General features: G+C 40.0%; 1 protein-coding gene and 1 long non-coding RNA gene across 2 annotated transcripts in view; one reads left to right on the plus strand and one right to left on the minus strand.

Moving 5' to 3' along the window:
- The window catches only part of LOC111873761 (diuretic hormone class 2), a 198,599-nt gene that overhangs the window by 55,453 nt on the left and 136,698 nt on the right, over window positions 1-6,448 (minus strand). The gene's annotated exons all lie outside the window — the stretch shown is intronic.
- Window positions 3,295-6,448, plus strand: part of LOC117283031 — a 216,953-nt gene continuing 213,799 nt past the window's right edge. Inside the window, exon 1 of the long non-coding RNA XR_004514023.1 lies at window positions 3,295-3,358. This is a non-coding gene — a long non-coding RNA (uncharacterized LOC117283031). The remainder of the gene's footprint in view (window positions 3,359-6,448) is intronic.

Below are 6,448 nucleotides of genomic sequence, written 5' to 3' on the forward strand. Positions count from 1 at the left end.
ACCTCCACTTTGTCCACCACAAATCCCACTTGACCAGACCCGGGATCGAACCCGGGCAGTCGCGGTGGGAAGCAAGCGACTAACCGCTTGAGCTATGATATGGATACGGCCTGATATGGATTTTACTTACAATTTCAGAAGCTTTTTAAATCTTGAGAATTTTCCGTACGGAATTTATGAAGAATATTTATATGCTCTCACGCACTCACAGACGGGATCTCATGCTTTCATGCAAATTTGGAAATTCATCAGTAAGATTACATGAGAAGATTATGTTACAGTAGGATTTCTGCTGAATTTCAGTAAGTATTCTTTTGATAATACGTGCCATAATATTGGTTTTTTTATATCCATACGTGTCTTCATTTTGTAGGGAGTGCGCATAGTGCGTAGAGAAACGAACAAATTTAAAAATAGTGTGAAAATTATCCTGCGTTATACACATAAAGTCTGTACGATTTAAATGCATTCGTATGGAAGACGAGATAGCCATTAAAAATTTGAGTCTTAGAACTTGAAGGGAGGAAAAGACCTAGATATAGATGGGAGGGTCATATTAAAACAGATCTTAAGAATTAAGCCGTGAGGGTGTGGGCTGGATTAAACTGGCCCTGACCGTGACCCAGTTATGGAGGATTGCGAAAATAGCCATGAACCTCGGAAGTTCCAGAGGGGCTGCGTAGTTTCTTGATCAACTGCTTCGCGGAGTTGAAATGTTTGGATAATTGTCTACGGCTACCATCTAATGAAATCTTCAAAATCCGGAAGTTCTAAAACACCGATTAAACGTGTTCTAAATACTGCGGGAGCACATATTGTCGATCAAAGTCTGGTTCATGGTAGCATAAAAGATTTTTAACCACCGTCCAGTGTGACTGATAACAATTGTGTTTTTAATTTTTCATCCCTTACATGTTTCGGTCAAAACGACCCTCTTCAGAAGGATGTTATCAACACGTATGGAAACTACTATTACCACGTCAAAGATATAAATATTACATCTTTTAACTAATACTAAGATGTACATTGATTTATTAAAAAATCTAAAAATTACAATTAGTCTTTTAAAAAAGTTGTGTTCACTTAATTATACATGGAGCTGAGCCCTTCTTGAGGAGCCGCCATTTCTGCAGCTACTCAAAAATGTCTCAGCATTTTATGGAACCCAAAGGTTCATTACCATGTTCACATGAGCCCTCAGTATTTCTGTTTATTCTTAAATCACTTTGGTTTGTGTCGTTACACTTCTTCTGTTTAAGTCTGGGTTGTAGGATTTGAGGTTCTCACAAAGTTGGTTATGAAGAGTACTTTCTTCTGACATATAACGCAACATAGTCCGCTGAAAGCCAACCGACGAGCTGTGCTTGCCGCCTGATTCACGCTGGCATCTTGCTCGGTCTGTTTTCCGACCCTGAAGATGGAGGCGATATGTTCTTCCGAAAAGTCGGCTAAATTTCAACGGACTATACGGTGTTATATCCCAGAAGATCGTAGTCTTCAAAGCCTTGGTTGAGTTCTAGGAATTTTAATTATTGCTTATACAGGCCAACATGTGGATATTCTGTTCCCATTCCTGATGCTCTGTTCATAAGCTGCCCAGTACTGAATCAAACAAGACAAGCTAATGGTGATACAGAGTCATTATTTCCTCGAATTGTGTGTAATCTATTTCGGCGTTATTTAACATTCATACTTTTATCTTATGAATAGATGTTTTCTGCATTGTGTAATGAAATACTCATATTCCTTCAGTTCTAGGCTAATTCCGTAATATTCTTACCCCTAATACAAATGCAATATACACTTTTTGTTTTAATTGTCTTATTTCAAATTGAACATTTGTAATATACTTCGATGTTACTGTGGAAGTAAAGTTTTCATGAACAGTGATCTGCAAATGTTTTGAAAAATGGCAACTAAATTATATTAGTAGCGTACATTGTTTATCTTCCGTCAAAATTGCAACACTTTTACATTCTACACTTCAACACTACATGTTTCGACCTCAAACGGCCATCTTCAGGTGTTTTTATGTTACAGATATTTTAATAAAACTGTGTTAAAAGCTGCTACACTGTTTTAATTCGTGTGAAAAAGAGTGTAGCAGTTTTATAACAACTGGTAGATTTCACAGCAAAACATAGATCATAGGAGACCATCTTTTGGTCGAAACGTTTCTCGATAGGCTGAATATTCAAGAGAATATAAAAAAAATTGCCATACAGTGTGATATCTTCAAGAATATATTTTTGCCTGCAACAAATGAACATAAAGACAAATGCGATGCTGAATATGAAAGGACAAATATTGTCACACGTTAGAGTGACTCTCGACGGGTTTTGGTTTAGAGATTGGGTTTATTGACCACCTTAACACGCGACTCGTGACTGCACTTAATTATAGCTCCATCGCTGATATCCACACCTTACAAATCACTACAGCACACGCTAAGTCTTTTCAGTCTGATGTGTCTTCACCAGGGGTCTCCTGATAACGACTTTAAGAGTGGAAATTCTTCAGTTTCCGCGCTCAGTTCTTTACTGCCCGGCGAATATCCCACATCTCTCCCTTACAACTGACTCTGTTACAGCTGACAACTAACTTCCGAAGTCGAAGTCACATTGCGACTGACGGTCAGTCAGTCAGTAAATCTTGGTGTCGAGCCCCATCTGGGGCTCATGACCAGATATTTATTACTGTTTGACATTTACGGTCTTGCTTTTGTGGGGCGCCCTCTCTGACGAGAGGACGGATCTGTCTTCTATATATGCTGCTGGTCCTTGCCAGCGCAGTCTTTCTCGGGTCCGAGTCCCTTGAGACTCGCGACCATATTTTACTGTCTCAGATTTGCGGAGTCGTTACCAAGTAGCAGTCGCTTATACTTGCTTATTAAGAATCTCTCACATATCAGCGGATGTTTCATTGTCTGTTTGAGGTCGTTATACAGTAACGGGACTGCACACTACAATATAATCTTTTTAAACTAAATCAGAATGTAGTCCATTGGCGATCTTTCATATTAGCGATGCTGAATCTTCGGTTTCTATTTATTCCGCGTCTGCTTAATTCGTTATTCATAATTGCCATAACATAGAACGTTATACACATATAACGTATTCACTTAATAGCGTCCTTAAAACACGGTGCACCAGAGACGGAGAAGTTCAGCACGTATGCACCAGTTTCTGTTGGTAACCATGTTTGAAGTGAAATGTCACGTCATACGTCGGCTGCTATCGCCACCTGTGTCTTGACCTTGGAAGCATAATCACACGCGTGCATTACCCAGGACCAGTGATAGCAAACGAACGCGAAGTGAAGAGGGGTAGAGTGAGGTTATGTGCTCCGTCTGCAACGAGTAAGAGAAATGTTTAAAGTAGTAGTGGTAGTTTTTCCAGTAGTAGTAGTTTGTCCAGTTGGTGTTCCAGTATTCATAATTTAATTTAATATTTTATTGTATTCAATGTATTTTTGTAGTACTACATAGTATGAGAGATCTGTAGTTAGCATGCAACTTCGGTTGAAGGTTTACGAAATGAACTGAATTGAACATTTCTATTCAGTAGCTGTCAACATGGGTGCTACATAATTAGGGGAAATTTTTTAGCTGTTGAGAGAATTCCAGCACGGAATTAATTGTTTGATCTTAGTATCAGTTGGAACTACAAAATATTCAACGTTAGGATTTTGGATTTCTGGACTTGGACAGAGCAACATATATACACGTACTTTCGGAAATTGATTCCGTTTCCACCTTCAGGTGAAAAGCTGGGGACGCATCTACTTAGTTGGGTCCACTGTAAAGGGCCAATCGCAGTCGCTTAATGACGGAAACAGGTTTGGTTTCCGGAATGTTGTGTTTTGTCCAGAATACCGGACGATAAACTAAGTTCAGAAACCCAGCAGCCACAGATGTGATATACCATCGTCAGAATTGTTTGGAATTGAAATGCACAGCTGTATTTGATAGTTTTACATAATTAAACATTAAAGCCAAGGAAGTATCGTTAAAGTTTAAATATACCAGTAAATCATTCCACCTTTCAAGTATTAACTGTAATGAGGCAGTAGTTTGCTTATTTATTCTGAAATATTGGCTGCTTGCTGGGCAATTGTGCAGATAGAATATAGGTCTGCTTCTTCTTAAGATTTTGGTATGAGTTCAACATTCGATATTACGTGTTGCTGTGGATAAGCACAAACAAAAGGTTTAATTTTCTGCTGAATAAAATTAAGCAAGAAAGGGTTTATATAGTTTTGATTTCTGAGATATTTAACCGCAAACGTTAGGTGATGGAAGTATAGGCCTACTTTTGGTATGAGTTTAACATTCAATATTATATTTGAGTTGCTGTGGATGAGCACAAACAAAAGCCTTTACTTTCTGCTGAATAAAATTAAGCATGAAAGGGTTTATGTAGTTTTATATCAGAGATATTTAACGGCAAAACTTATAAATAAGATGTAAACACAACCTTGGACCGACTGGGAATTATGTGGAACAAAATAGTCTTGGTTTGTCTAAGTGGGCTATCCAGAAATACGTAAATATAAATAAAGATTAAATTACAAAACTATGATATTTGGACTATGTTAGAATAATATGAGTGAAGAAAAGTAAAGTAAAAATAAAGGAAAGCTATCCCTTTAACAGGCCATGGAGGCCCATAGGTTGTGAGAAATTGAGACTCTCACATCCGCTCTCAGATGGCGGTAAGATTGTCAGCCTTACGCTCCGACCGTCATTTATCCACTAGGAAAATTCCTGGTACTCATTTCTGTTAGAGGCTGTGTCGACCCCAAGGCCACAATGCGGCTGGAAGGGTTAGGTTAATTGAAAAAAATCCCATGACCTCATAGGGACTCGAACCCACGACCTTCCAGCTTGTATGATAGTGCCTCAACCAACTTGCTACAGAGTGAATTTAAAAAATATTTACTTCTTCATGGATATTTCACTTCTGTTGCCTCAGACTAGGCCCACTGGCCTTTTATGATTTCTTTATAATGAATCTTGGCAGGACTCCATCTAGGGGGATCGGTCCAACGAAAGACATCTTACCTACACAGAAAAACAAGCGCCTATATCTGTTCCCCTTGTAGAAATCGCGCTTGTGATTTTATTACCCGAGGGGTTCAAGACCACAGGTTGCTTACTCTGCGCAGCCACTAAGAATGGCTTCATGAATATTAAAACAGGACAGTTGTTTTTCTTGATCGTAGAGATTATTTTTAGAAATAATGTTCCATGTTGCGCTTCAAGTAAATACAGAACCTACTGCATAAGCATCATTCATGATAGAGAACTGTGCTGTTTCTTTATCACAACAAATTCTTCACTATGTAAGATTTGAGGCTTTCACGGCGGTGACTATGAAGAAAGCAGTCTTCTGGGATTTGGCACCGTGTATATGTGGTGTTAACCGACGTTTCGGAGGAACGTATCGCCTCCATCTTCAGGGTAGAAGAAAANTTTCGGGGACCGAGCTATCAGGGACTTCTGTAAACCGTAAATTATTTGGCTTTGTATGTTATTAAACCCGGTTTCGGAGCCGTGGTAGCACAGTCTGTATATTGACTACGCTATTGGCTGGATGACGAACCAGGATTCAATTCCCTGAAGGAGCAAGAGATTTTACTCTTCTGAACAAAATCCAGACTTACACTATAGCCTGGGCCACGCCCTAGCTCAAGCGGTTAGTCGCTGGCTTCCCATCGCGGCGGCCCGGGTTCGATCCCGAGTCTGGTCAAGTGGGATTTGTGGTGGAGAAAGTGGCGCTGGGACAGGCTTTCTCCGAGTACTTCGGTTTCCCCTACCAATCTTAATCCCAGCAATTGCTCCACAATCACCCTCACCTATCATCTGGGGCTGGTACAATAGGCCAGATGTGGCCGCAGTACAAGGGACTTAGTCCCACCCCACTAGCAATCAAAAATACACTATAGCCTTGTAAACCTCATGTCCTATAAGTACTTAAGAATGTGGGACATGTACCTCTACTTCCTGGCGTGACGCTGAATTACGCATAGGGGTAATGTTTTTCAGTCCGTACGTAGCTCTTTTTGCTTTCTTTTGTACTCCATTTCCTTTGGCTCTCCTTTCATCGCGGAAGGCTAAAGGGAATGCGTTTGCGGGGCTGGGACCCAGAATGCCTCTGACAAACGTCAACACCTTTTCACTTTAAAATGTCGTCTGTCGGATAGCAGGAAAGAGAGCAGCGCAAGTCAATTGATCCGAACCACTCCATGGGAGATTCCGTTCCATGTGTGTCAAGAATGACACCAAGCCGAAAACGTGCCAAAATATACCATAAGTAAGGGATATCTTGACATAAAGTTGAAAAGGTACCTTCACAGAAGAAAATAATTTCCGAAGACGTTTATGATGAAAGGCTGCTTTCACGTGGGATTTTAAAACATAAGCCCCTGTAAGTAGAAGAGAGACGAA

The sequence above is a fragment of the Cryptotermes secundus genome, unplaced genomic scaffold, assembly GCF_002891405.2.
Source record: "Cryptotermes secundus unplaced genomic scaffold, Csec_1.0 scaffold142, whole genome shotgun sequence".
In the NCBI taxonomy this organism is placed as follows: Eukaryota; Metazoa; Arthropoda; class Insecta; order Blattodea; family Kalotermitidae; genus Cryptotermes; species Cryptotermes secundus.